Source organism: Pangasianodon hypophthalmus, chromosome 24, assembly GCF_027358585.1.
Source record: "Pangasianodon hypophthalmus isolate fPanHyp1 chromosome 24, fPanHyp1.pri, whole genome shotgun sequence".
Lineage (NCBI taxonomy): Eukaryota > Metazoa > Chordata > Actinopteri > Siluriformes > Pangasiidae > Pangasianodon > Pangasianodon hypophthalmus.
In genome coordinates, this window is record NC_069733.1 from 8,055,218 (window position 1) to 8,070,083 (window position 14,866).

A 14,866-nucleotide genomic window follows, 5' to 3' on the forward strand; every position below is an offset into this window, starting at 1 on the left:
TACTTGTACTCTGACAATGACAGTAAAGTTGATCTAATCTAACCATAAGGTTTTGCACAAACTTGTGGAGTCCATGTCAGCTTGAGTGCCCACTGTCATTAAAGCAAAAAAGGGGACGTACCAAATACTAAGAAGCTCTGAAATTCATGTAAATATTTCAAATATTCCACTTTACACTCAAGTTGTTGCTGATAATATAATTTGTAATGAAAACCTTTGAGTTAAAAAAATGATAAAAAGAAGCACTGGAGTCCACCGTACATACAAAATTGATAGTATCACCAGAGCAACAAGGAAAAGTACACTTTGGTCCTGTCATTTCTGACTGTACAGAGGATCTCTCTTTTAGAAAATGTTCAAAAGAAGAAGAAGAAGAAGAGATCAAAGCTGGCTCAATTTGGTTGTGATATTCAACTCTTCATTCCTGCAGGTGGCACTAGTGTCCTTTTGAAAATCAGCATACATTTCATATAGGGATAAAATAAAAATATTTTGGTACTCATAAAAGCATAGTCCAACAACAGATAGATAGATAGATAGATAGATAGATAGATAGATAGATTCCTTCTAGACTCTCACTGTTCCTTGTTGCTTGGGTGGTACACATTTTTTTACCATATTTTATATACATACATATATACATACATATATACATGTAGAAAAAATGTATACATATATACAGTAACACCTTAAAGGTACACTATCTGTATGTCATTTTCTACATAAAAGATACATATTAAAGAAACAAAAGGTGTAGACTTGATGGTGCTACCCCAGGAGCAGGGAACAATACAGTTTAGTACCCTTATTCTGACAGCATAATTGTGCAATCTGAGCTTTGACACATTGCTGAAATTCTTCAGTACTTCATCCACAGTATGTGATCAAGTTTGTTTTTGTGAGTAATAAGTATAACAAGGAGTGAACTTGCAGATTAGTTGTTATTACACCTTAAATGTGTATTTTTACACCTTTTACACCTTAAATGTGATGTGCACATATCTGACATCCAAAAAGCCATATTTTGTAAGTTATGGTTGAAAATGTAACCATTTAAATGGAAAACTGCTATCTCAGTCAGGACTCAAATGAATAAAATGATAAAGTTACAGTCTGTGATCAGTTACATGAAGCTAATTAACAAACTGACAGGCGTTAACTGTGTTTTTGTTCGCAGTTTATGTCACCCCACTTTAAATGCTGTGAGTGTGAAATTCAGTGCAAATTGGCCGTGCAGCAAGTGATACTCAGAAAAGACTTAAAAATAAATCATAATTTCTGATGCACTAATTTTATGCATTGTATATATATATATATATATATATATATATATATATATATATATATATATATATATATGTGTGTGTGTGTGTGTGTGTGTGTGTGTATATATATATATATATATATATATATATATATATATATATATATATATATATATATAAAATATGTTTAATGTGTGCATGAAAATTATATATCTATCTGCATTGAACTATTACTAAAGGATTGTCCTCAAGTCCTGCCATTTCAATACCTTTTTTGTTTGACTTGTTTACTGTACACTTTATAACACCATCAGAAGTTTCCCATCTTAACAGGAAGTGGTTAGCTAAGGCTCTTTTCTTTAGAGAACGCCCACTTCCTCTGACTTTGATAAACACATTTGTGGTTTGGTGCACTAACCCCATCAGATAAATTTCCGCAACTGCTGTTCGATCCTGCGTCCTCAAATTACAAAATGTTTTCTGTGTGGTTTCATGACACAAATGCATTTTGCAACCACCTAATTGTAACAGATTGCTTAAACTAAACCTAAATGTGATGCTTCATTTTCATGTACACTTTTTGAATAGAAGCTACATCACATCGATACAAATATTAAATGCAAAATGATGCAATTACTTTGTAGTGCAAAAGGGCTGTGTTACAGACAAACATACAAATCATTTGCCTCCATATTTTCTTTTTCATCATTTGCATAATGCATGCAAATGCGTTTTGTTAGCATGTAATAACAAAATCTAAAATCAGTTCATGAACGTAAAACAGTTTGCATGGGAAAACAAATGCTTGTTTGCATATTTTTCATATCAAATGAATCTCTACTTTGTGTGTTTGATTCATAAAGATAGATTTGCTGAAGGATTAACAAAGATGTGGTACAGACAACATGACACAGATCAGTCAACATGGATGTACGTTATAGTCATTTCTCACCCTGTTGAGCTTTAAAATGATTCATTCCTTGACTGTTAGGTTTGCTAGTGAGTGAGTAGATGTTAATCTGTGAAACCAAATCAACACACTTGGTGCTGCACATTCATTTCAGTGATGAGTAAGCAATGCCCTCTAAAAGCAGGCTGCTGCTGAACAGCTGTCTTGTTTAGACACCACAGTCATTATTTCTCTGATCAAAGTTGCATTGCTTAACTCGGAATGATTAACATGTCATCATGCAATGTTGTCTATGAAAATGGGGTTATCTAATCTCATTCATACCTGGAGTTATTTAGAAACCACCGACATTTTCACAAGAAGGATTAAAACCGCTGATAAACATACCTAATAGGCTCTTGCTTTGCTTACTGAGGAGTTTAAAATAGATTATATTATTTAAGTAAAATAATACTAAATTCAATGTTTTATATTCTATATTCACCAAAAAGGAATTGTAATCTGGATAATTACTGATATAAATGCTTGCACTGCCTTCAGACTCAATGCATTGCTAGTGTCCAGACACTAAATATTGTGTATACCACTAATGATGTACTTACATTCATCAGTATGTCTGACTCATATAAATTATCCACTGAAATGTCACCCAAGTGCTCAAATGTTTCCTCTTTTACTACAGGAATCATATACTGGATAGTTTAAATAAGGAAATGCAAACACATTGCTGAAATCAATGTGTCTCTTTGTGTTGAGTGAATTAAAAATGTATAGTCTTATGCAGAGCACTGGAGTCTCTGAACTCCTTGCATGTGGTATCCATGGCAACATTTGCCGAGGAAAAATTGGCGGACCTCTTTGCATCGCTGCCAGTCTCAGTGATTTCCTGGGTTTGACCTATGAGGATTATTTACTAATGCAGTCAACACATTGATTGGCTGTCAAGGGAACAGCGGCTGACCTCTATATTGAAGAGGTCTCAGTGTATCATTACAAAACCCTCCTAATCAATACACAGCTCAGCTATAAGCCCATATGAGGTCTGCAGGGTGTGAGAGGTGAAGCATGTAGGCTGGCATGAAAATAGAAGATAGAAGAAAATTAATTACCCTGTCAGCATTCATCCTTTTCACATGAAGCTCTATTACTCTTGTTAAGTGCCTTAAATTGCATTTGTATCCACATTGCTTTAGTTCTGCAGGCAATGCCTTCCTCATGAATGGAGGTTAACCAATATTATTGGCTAACTTTTGAAAAAATATATTGTGCGAAAAGCATTTTACACAAAGAGCATCATAATAATAATGTATATCTTTTAAAGATCATAAATCTACAGGTAACTGAATATGTGCCATATAACCGTACATTTACACTGGCATGAAAAAAGTCCTTTGAAAGTTATTAAAAGAAAACTCCACCCTGAAACACATTAAATATGTTTATATTGAAATATTTTAATATAATGTCCTTAGACAGTCTAGTGATCATTTGTTGGCTGATGCTGTGTTTTTGTTATTCCCATGAGATGTCAGTGGTTGTCTGCCATGCTGACATCACAGGGTGATGTGTGACATTGCTAGTGCAGCTACAATGCCATTTAATGGGGGAAAAAATTCAACAAACAATCAAACATAAGGGACGATGAACAGTTTTAGCTGTTAACTCTTAAAAAACAAAAGAGCAAGTGCTTCTTTTCTTAGTCACCATTTTCCAGCAATGTTCAATGACATATTAATAAGAAAAATCAATGGTTTACAGCAACGGTACCATTTCAATGGTTAAGCACACTTTCCAGGAGTGATATTTTTTCTTATTATTAATGGCAGGTTTACAGCTGGTTGTTCAGACAAGTTGGTGGACTCAAATAATGTCACAGTTTCACAAGACTTTAGCATTGAACTTAGAATTTTGGTTGGGCCACTACAGATTCATCTTTTATTTATTTATTTATTTATTTATTTATTTTTAATGGTTGAGTCAATCCAGTGTTGATTTGGCCATGTGCTTGGGATCACTGCCCAAGCATCACTGACTTGCTTCCAAGTCTCAGTTTTTTAGCAGACTAAAGTTGGTTCTCTTGAAGTATTTCCTTGTATTGTGTTCTTGCTGTGCTTCTTTCAGTTTCAAAAAGATGCCCTTTCTACAGACTGAAAAACATTGTGCCACCCCCATACTTTACTGTAGGATTGTTGTTTCTTGAGGCATGAGGATTGCACCAATTGCTTTGAATTTTGGCCAAAAAGCTTTATCTTGGTCTGATTTGACTACAACGAATTTTCCCACATTGTAGGTCACACTCTCAGACTTACTTTCAGACATACTCCAGATGTACTTTCACATGATTCTTTTTGAGTAATGGTTTCTTCCTGGCACCCTCCCACGCAGGCCAGTTTTATGAAAATCTCTTACTTTGGACTGGTGTACCTTTACTCCTCTTTCAACCACTGAAATTACAGAAGCTCCTTCAAAGTGATTGTTGGCATGTCTGTGGTTTCCCTCAGGCTTGGACGCTGAGTTTTGTGGGGTGGCCTATTCTAGACAGTGTCTCAGTGGTGAGATACTGTCTTTGCTTCCAAATTATTGATCCAAAAAAGATGGGAAATTATTTTGTATACTTGGGTTCTAAAAGAGAAACTCTTTATACATAGTACCTTTAAATAATGCTTTAAGTTGATAGAGTCTTTTTTTTCTAAGTGTGTATAATGAATGACATTCATTCATTCACATCTTCAGTGATTGCTGTATCCTGGTCAGGGTTGTGGTGGGTTCAACACAGTGGGCAAGGTGGGAAAATTGACCACAGATAGCATGCCAGGGAAATAAATCTTTTCATAATCTGTAATGGATTACTCATGGAAAAGGGCATTTCAGGCATGAGATGTTAAATGTGTTAAATTGCACATATTAATGCAAAAGCAATAAGATTTTCAAAGAATTTTAATGATTATATTTCAAGGTATAGTTGAGTTATAGTGGGCTGGGGCAGTGCTTTAGATGGGTTTTTGTTAATGTTTTTAATTATTTATCTGAAATCTGCTCATATGTTGTTATGGAGGACACATTGTTTGAATGTCTAAAATGTATTTAACTTTACATAGATATTTGTAAATGTAATATCAGTGGGCCACAAATGGCACCCCAGTCATGGAATCACCCATATGATGGTAAACCAAGACACAGAATTATATGCGTATAGAAAAAAGATGCCTTAAGGGCTCAGAACTGAAGAAACCTTTAGGATCATAGGAATCCTTAGGTCTCATATTGTTGTAGTAAAAATATGATCATATTTATTTTTTAAAGTTTCTGAAGCTACATGTACTTTTGCATAAGGCATTCTGTCAGGCTCTTTCATCAGATATCATCTTCTGTGTTTGCATTCTGGATTTTCTAGTTTATGGATCTGGCTCCTACAGCAGTGTAGGCCTGCACAGCCCTTTTGTGCATGTCTAAGGCCAATTTTCTACTTACAACGAATAAGGTGTGGCGTTCAAGAGGTTACGGCATTCTTCAATCAGGTCAGAAGGCCTTCATTTAGTCATCAGCGTGTCTGCTGTTGTTATGCTCATCTTTGGCACCTCTATCAATACTGCAATAATGGCCTGGTGCCAGGGATGGAAATAACAAGGCAAGGAGCCATAAAATGTTATGCACTATAGCCTCTTTATGAAAGGGCAGAATGACAAAGCAAATGCTTGTAATAAGCGAGCAGTGAGACTGTCTTTGCCAGTGTTTATGTCTTGTTATCTCTTCCCACACACCCTCTTAACAAATCAAATAAAAGCCTTTATAGTGCTGGTGACACTTTAAGTAGAACAATAATAGCAAGTAGATATTGAATAGAGCCTAATGTTACAGTGCCTACTAATTTACTGTGTTATTATCCTGTAATTTAGTTCAATACTCACTGTGGAAAATGTATTTTAAATAGTTTTTTTTAAATAGTTCTAGAAAATGTGTAGCTGATAATGTAGCCTACTAGCTAGCTACTGTCTCAGACTAACCAAATTACACCACTTTATTAATGAATTAAAATATATCTTATTGAATAATACTTATTAATTAATACACAACCAGACTTGGAATTTCAAACAACAAAAATGGTTAGATGTTATTTTTTTTTAGGTGTGTGGTGAAACAGCTCATTATCGCTTTATTTATTAGTGACAGAATTTCATTAGCATCAGGCTAACGCTGTGCTCCAGAGCGGACAGGAAGTGGCGCCACTGAGCAGCGCGCGCGAGGACTCGCGCTTCAAACAGAATCCCAACGCGTGTTTCTGCAAGATCATTATCAGAAAAAAAAACTGCTGCGGGACTCGACACGCACACACGCACACACGCAGGCGCGCGCTCTCTCTCTCTGTCTCTCTCTCTCACACGCACACACACACACACACACAGATGGAGTACAGAGGAGCTAGACGCCGTACCTAAGTCTGATCGAACTCAAATCAAACCTGAGGAAATACCAAAACCTGGATATTTTTTTTTTGCACGCCTGCTACTCAGGCCTGACTTTGGATATTACGTTTTGTTTTGTTTTTTTTTTTCTCCGCAGTGGAAAAGGATCCACTCGATCCACCCCCGAGTGTGTGATTCGAGAGAGAGGAGAGAAGCAGTGCAGTAGGACGGTGGTGTTTTTTTTTTCCCCTGCAGTTGAACTCTCGATCCATCTCAGTAAAACCCCTGCAGCTCGCGCAGTCTTCTGCTTCTTCACTCTGCGCTTTCTTGCAGCGAGCCCCGTGCTGCAGATTCGCATCCGCGTTTCGATTTTCAATCCTCTCAATCGATTGGTCATCAGTCGCTGTTGTTTTTTTTTTTTTTTTTCTTTTGAGCTCGTCGGAGATTTCAGTTGACGCCATTTTAGCCTCCTAAACACGGTTTTTGATCCGATTGCGAAGTTGTCAGCGGTGATCACATTCATGTCACCGGATGGATTTGCTTTTAAGGACGTGAGCGAGCGCTTCGGAAATGGGTAAGTTCCCTTCAGAGCACTGCTTTCCCCAAAAGAATAACTTAGATCTGCAAATCTGTGCCGGTGATCATATCGTATTGACGTCGATCCGCTCCAGGAATCCTGAGATCCAGCGCCCAAAGTTTAAAAAAAAAAAAAAAAAAAAAAAAAAAAGCAGACTAGTATTTCAGTAGAGTCTCGAGCAGGGTTATGTGAGCTTGTGCACGAGCTGTTGACTCAGACAGCGTGTTTAATATGTAACAGGGAATTAGGAAATGCTGGAACACTTTGGAGCAATACAAAGCAATGATCTTTGCCTTGGTTCCAGGATGAGGACAGGGTTCCTGAGCTCCAGGGTTTACACTCTGCATTAGGATCTCTTCCTAATTTACTGACATGACGCGTAGGCGCGCGAGTGTCATTTCCACGAGAAGCCTCAGTAGTGTGGGCTGAATTTCCACCTCGACCTCCTCAACTAGTTGTATTCATGGTTTGTTTTGTCTGCAAATTGCGTAGAGGATGTTAAAAGAAGTTTTATTCAAGCATGTTTTGATGGCCATCCTAGTGGAAATGATTAGTGGAAGAATTCACTGTGAAAAGGAATAATATGCTGTCTAACAGCTTCCTTCCTTATTTAGCTGCCTTAAAACCCCGCCCACTTTCAGTACTGAAAGGGGGAGGAGCCACAGCCAGGTATCTTTCATATCTTTCATACACCTGGCTGTGGCTCCTCCCACTTTATCAAAAAATACAGGTAGTAGTATACAGGTCTGGACATTGTACGCATTTCATTCGTTTATTCTTCATCGGCAGTATTTTATCAGCTTTATCCTGGGCAGGGTCATGGTGGATCCAGGGAGCACACCCTGGATGGGATGCCAAGGCATGCGCAGGGCAGAATGCATACACATTCAAATGCTCATACACACCGAGGGGAAATTTAGCAAAGCCAGTCCACCTGTATCATGTTTTTGGGAGGTGGGAGAAAACCGGAGAACCCTGAGGAATCCCATGCGGACACATGGAGAACATGCAAAACTTCACACAGACAGTAAACCAGGATTAAACTGGAGATCCTGGAGGTGTGAGGCAGCAACACTACCCGAGGCATCACCATGCCACATATGCAGTTTGATCGGTTACATTTTAATTATAATTATAAAAATGGGATGTACTGATATTGAGTATCAATATCAGGGTCACTACTAGCTTGAAACTCTGGATCGGTGTCTGTTTTCCCCGAACCACCAATGTGTTTTATGCTGCAATGTTCTATGTTGTTGACTGACGCGACACAGATCTCACACGTAAACACAGAACACAACTTGTCTTAACGCACACTGCCATCATGCCTAACAGAAACTTGAATATAGTCAACTCAAGAATGTGCACATTGATGGAAAGGTTACTCTACGCATCGCTAGTAATACAATATTTGGCTATGTATTAAAAATTATACAGTACTAAATAATACGTTACAATGTAAGTCACAAAGGTTATATAGTTGGTTATAGTAGAACACAGCACCTGTGTCTATGATTATTGCTAAAAAAAAAAAAATACAGTTCTTTGAATAGATATGTGCCAGTTACATAATATTTTGTGTGGTTACTCTTTTATAACATGGTTTAGAAGAAGGCAATAATTTAAAAAGAGAGTAATACAAAATACAGTTATTACACATGTATTAATGTGACCTTGTAGTAATAAAGTTGTCTTTAAAGCAGAGAAGGTGCTTATTGGAGTAGAAAGACTGTGTAAAAAATGAGGCAGTATATGAACATCTGGTTCAATATTCACTCAGTGAGTTACACTAGTGTTCAGGGAACATTGTTAATTAAGCATGTGGTTAATGATAGGGAGGTTTTTGCCCCTCAGATTGCCCCAGAGCAGCGAGAGTCCTGCTGAGATGATTCATCCAGCTCAAGTAACTGGAGTTTTATAAGCTATGGTTGCCATAGTCTTGGAGATGGAGACTAATGCTATGTATTAGCCTGGGGCAGGACTGAGGCATGCATGAAAATGATTTACATTGTTTGCCATAATTTTAGTTGCCATGACAACCTGATTTTCTGCGGTACATGAGGTTTACCGTGACTGGGACATGTGGGGGCCATTAGTGAATGTGATGGAGACCCTCATATTTCTGTTTGAGGAAGAGATGTGTTGAGTGCACGGTGATAATTTGGCAGTGGGGTGGCTGTTAACCCCTACTCATGACTGTATGTGAAAAGAACTACTGAGATCATTTATTAAACCCAGAGTGAGAGAGTTCCTATCAGCAAGATTTCTAGTAGGGATGTAACCAAATATGAATATATTGTTCAGAATGAGTGATAATACGTTCTAAATGGATACAAATGTAAATATAAATATAAATAGGAATTCATTTTTGCCATTTTTGCCTGCCAAAAAAAAAAACAGTGATGCTAACATCTCTATTTGTGACCAACTATGAACTCGAGTGATGTAGCTGAGGTTGAGGAACTGTCAGAGCCAGAATTCTTAGATAAGGCTGACAGTGCTGGCATTTCTACCTCTGGGTTTTTTCCTCGATGTTCCAGGGGCATAGTGGTAGGATTCATATTTAATTAAAAATAAAATCTAAAAAAGAAAGAACAAACCTCTCTGGTTTAGCTCACTCCCACTTTGGGTTTAAATCCAAATAGAGATACGGATATATGGAGCACTAAACAGGTGCAGATAGTGGCATCGCATTACACCCCTAACTCCTAGTTCTACCCCCCTGAATGCGAAGCTAAAAAGACATTACTTCCACATATAGCATATTTGATTTGCACTACAGGAACGCAGCACTGTTTGACTAAAGCACAAATCCAAGTGATGTTTATGTGTGTGGATAGATCTCCCTCTTTCCTGGCTGGGATGAGTTTCGCTGGAGGACGTCCAAGTTCTGACAAGAGACAAAGGAAGAGCGGGAGATATCCAAGGACAAATCTCATTTTTGGCAGCCGCTCCAAATAGACTATCAGAGCAAGAACACCTTTTGGCAGTGAGACACGGAGGAGGAGGGGGAAGGACTTTTTTTTTGAGCCATTTTGTTTTCCAAACTGTGGTTGAAATTCCTGTCTCATCAGACGAAAAAAAAATCTAGCTTAACAATAATGCATTAGTTATTCTGCTAAAAGAAAAGCAGACCACAAAGAAAAATAAGGCTCTGGCTATTAGATAATGGCACCAAAAGAGAAAAATAATGGCATGAAGGTATTCATGCATTGCTGGATGTATAGAGGATGTATAGATTGTTCTGCATCACTGGATTTGTTACAGGATAATTACAGGGTTATGCTGAATAGACACATTGATTGGAAAAAGGTGTTATTATATTTTAACCTCTGTGTCTGTAAATCATTTTATTCCCCAAAAGCCAGACAATAGTGGGTTTGACAGTGAACCAAATTTGCTTTGATTAAATGAATCACCATTGGTGTGTTCACCATTGGAGCCAGATGAGCTTTCTTTTAGGAAGATTTCCCAGCTGTTTTTGGATTTGTTGACAGATGTTTGTTGCTGAGTTAGCTTCTTTGAGCAATGCTCCAGTCGTTCATATTCAGCACTCAGGGTTCCTTCCTGGCACCAAAAGCCTCTGAATAAACCAGATTTGCCAGACTGGACTGTACGTCATTTCCCTGTCCACGGCTAGTGTCTGTCCAAGCTCCAAAAATGAGAGGATGTAATCAAGGACAGCTACAGTGGTATGTGGTAGTCATGTCTAAACCAACCAACGTCATCCAGTCATGCAACCAGAGATGGATTATATGTTACTTTTCACCCTCTGACGCATTGTGTACTGTATTTAGCTGGTCTAAGCTGCAGTTTTGCATCTGTAATGCATTGCCTCTATAGCCAGTGAGGTCTGCCCTGAACAACTGTGGCTAAGGGAGATGAATTGAGTATTTAGTGGAGGCCTTCCAGGCATTTGTTTGGCTTCTCTGAGAGAGCTGTCAACCCTGCCACTCCAGAGAATCTGATCTCTAGACAGGGAATACGGTCAGTTCTCCCTAGGTGGTGAGCCGCGTATTCTCCAGACAGCTTCCTTCTGGAAAGTTCTCATCTAAGAGCTTATGAATATGCCATTGGGCTTGTAGCTGACAAGTGTTCGAACGCTGGCCCATTGATGCTGCTTGCGATGAATAGACCGTAATGAGACAAGTACTGAATGGAATCGTGACTTGTCGGTTGTAAGAGAGCTTCCTGTGTTATATCATCTCCTTGTCCTGTTAATAGCCATCAGTATTCATGGATATGTGTTGTCAGCCGGTGAAATTTGAACATTACACTAAGCAATAACAAAAGGTTTTAAATAGTGATTTTGTGTTTGGCTTTGGAAACTGCTTCCTTTGGCATCCTGTGTTCAAAGGATACGGTGTTACACCTCGAAGGTTTCCCTAGTATTTATTACTGCACTGGAGCAAAGTGTGAACGTGTCGACTTTTTGGCAGGGCTGCTTTTTTTGCGAGGCTGTCTCAGTGTGCTCTGTTCATCGCCTTAAAAGGGGCTGAGTTACTGGATGGAATCTTTTCACACTCACAGTGTGTGTGATAGCCAGGCCCAGGGAGGAGCAAACACTGTTAGTCTGCTTACTTAATCAGCCCAATTCTCCTGTTTACTCCTTTATTTACTGTCAAGTATTTTCCATGGCTTCAAGAGTTCAACATGCTATTACATATTTTTCCTAAGCTTGATTTTCACATTGCTGAAATATTACTCTATGGTTCTTACATGCTTGTTAACTTGCTAAAGCACAAAGCATCCGTCGCATAGCTAAAATGGGTACGTCATGATTGTGCCAATTAAGGGCTGTTTTTTGTGTCGAGTGCAGTGAATGTACATTCAGATAATTGCAACACAAAGCTGTGATCGTCCTAATTGAGATGCGCCCAGAAAGAGGATAGAGCAGATCAGTGCACAAAGGCCCTGAAGGACAAACATCTGAATCTGTTCCCTTCAGAAGCAGCCAGAGGCGACATTGCTGACACAGAACTCTTTCGTGCAATTAGCAGAAAATCCAGCATATGCCTCTGGCATATTTGTGAAAATAATAAACCTATTTTTGAACAGACTGTAGTCTTGGACAATTAGCTCACAGTTGGTTTGCCTTCAGGGCCAGATAGGGGTTATTGTTATATAAGCTTTGGGCTCAGATCTGATTGATATTGTGGTTATTAGAGAAAAGAAGGATTCCAAGGCTATTTGGTTTGTGAGTTCATGGCTGTCTGTGTATATTGTAGAGGGGTTTCTATTTTTATTCATACCTGAGTGGAAATACCAGGAATAAAGTTAAGGTGGAGCAGTTGCCATTTTTGATGAAAAGGGAAGTTATATATATTTTTTCAAATCAACAATAACATAATGAGTTCTTTCTTTTCTTTCCATACAGACTGTCAGTGATTGCCTGTCGTGCTGACATCTTGTTGTGTCATATTCGTATTCAAATCCCAATAATGCCACAGCCATCCATAGTGGGAGTCCTATAGAGCAAAATTTTTCTGCGCTCTCTGAGTGGGATGGATGTCTCTGAGCTCATATATATAGAAAAAGGTAGATAGTGTTTTCCTCCTACTGTGGTCAGATGTAGCATGAGCAGAAATTCAAAAAGTTGTGGGATGCGGTAGCTTCATGTGTTTCTGACGAAGCACATACTAGCCTTCACCCTGCCCCGTTTGGTGGCTGTTGTGTGGTAGCGGTGAGCTAGCTAGTGAGTGGGAATTGGTAAATGATCATATTGAGAAAAATGGGGTAAAAACCCCACAAAGCGAATGCTCATATTCGGAAACACACAATGACTCATATTTTCTTTTCATTCATTAATTCTTTCATCTTCAGTAACTGCTTTTTCCTGGTCAGGGTTGTATCCAGAGTCTGTCTTGGGAACACTGGGAGTGATGTGGGAATACACCAGTCTGTTGCAGGGTACTATTTTCTTTTGTTGAATCTTAAAATTTGTGAAAAATAATAAGTCTAACAAGTCAAAGATTGTACTGTTATTAGACACCTCAACCCACCGCAAAAACATCTCCACCTAAACTATAACCACAAACATTTTCTTATTGCTTTGGCTGACAAACAATGCATGCATTATGCTACCTAAATGTGTTCTTTGATGTCTAAACCAACCAGAACACCCAAGACTCCACAGGAAACTCCACAGTAATAGACTTTTAATGATGCATCATGGCATAAACGATTTATTAATGGTTGTGTTTGACTCATCATGGAATGGACCAAGCGTTACACCATTTCAGTTGTCACCATGTGATGGATAAACGAAGATGTTTAGTCTAGTGTGGATTCAGGCACTCAGGTGATGGCTGTTGTTTTTAGTAGCTTCTCATCTGTCACCTGCCAGGCAGCCGAAAGGGAAAATGACGCGGAGAGCTGTCAGACACCTGGCCGGCAGCAGTTAAGCAGGATGAAAGATTGAGCTCTGCCAGTGAGAGGAGTAAAGTCCCCAGTCCTTGGTCAATACCCATCAATGCTCACACAACATGGGCGCCACTAAGAGAATCACTTGAGAGTATTAGGTTCTCAAACAAGTATCGTAGGGGCTGTTCTTGCAACGGTTTATTGTAACTAATCGAGCCATCATTGAAGTGAACTGCCATGACATGCTTTGGCTTGTTGTTTGGTTTAACTCAGAACATTTCAAGATGTGGACTTGGCTTTGTTTTTTTTTTTTCAGTTTGAAGGTATTTGGACTGATAGGTTACAGGCAGAAGGAAGAAGACCAGATGATTCTATACTATTTTAGCACCGAGTAGGTGGTACCACAAAGGCACACGCTAAAAAAAAGGCTGCTAAACTGTACCTTTTCCTGTCGCTGGGATGGTAATCCTCAAGGATACACCATTAGGACCTTTAGTATGTATCTTTGAAAGGAGTGTGTACCTTTAAAGCTTTATCCTAAAAACTAATTACCTTAAATCATTTATAATATAATATAATATAATATACTATAATATAGATATTATAAAAGATACATAATAAATGTTAGATTTTTACACAGAACCTATTATATATTATATAACTGCTCATACATATATATATATATATATATATATATATATATATATATATATATATATGAAAAATTTGAAAAAACTTAAAAAATTTGTATAATATCCCAATGAACAGGATTAACAATTCCCACACTCTAAAACACACACACACACACACACATTATATATATATATATATATATATATATATATATATATATATATATATATATATATACACATACATTTTACAGAATCTTAATGGACTTCAGCATATTGAAACATGGTGTTTTCCCACCGATAACACACCTTCAGACATATCTATCTGTACTTCCACTTTTCTCGGCTTGTCTGGCCATTCCTGGCCCAGCAAGCTCCTGGTTTGTATCTGTCCCATCACTCACATTATAATTGGCCCAAAGGAAATGAGTGAAGCTCATTTAGGCTTCCCTTTTGATGCTTAGCAGCCTGCAGCGGACATGTTGTGTTCAGGCCTAATTGGTTTTTTTCAGGTCTCTGACTGTGCAGGTTGTGGTCTGTCTGATGTCTGAGAGGTGTTTATCACTGGGCTAGAGGCCTCATTTGTTCACTTTCACACCAGGACTGGGGTTACTCAACTGACCACCAAAGCAAATGAGCTGGTCAGTGATGTAATTATGGTGTCTGGGAGTTTGCCCGGGGTGAATGGTGTTCACTGTTCCAGTCGTTCCAGTGTA

The 14,866-nt window shown here is 38.3% G+C and overlaps 1 protein-coding gene across 1 annotated transcript in view; it reads left to right on the top strand.

The window, feature by feature from the left end:
- Positions 1-6,415: 6,415 nt before the first annotated feature.
- Positions 6,416-14,866, top strand: part of setbp1 (SET binding protein 1) — a 57,965-nt gene continuing 49,514 nt past the window's right edge. The window contains exon 1 of the mRNA XM_026931286.3: positions 6,416-7,152. The gene's annotated coding sequence lies outside the window, so the exon portion shown is untranslated. The remainder of the gene's footprint in view (positions 7,153-14,866) is intronic.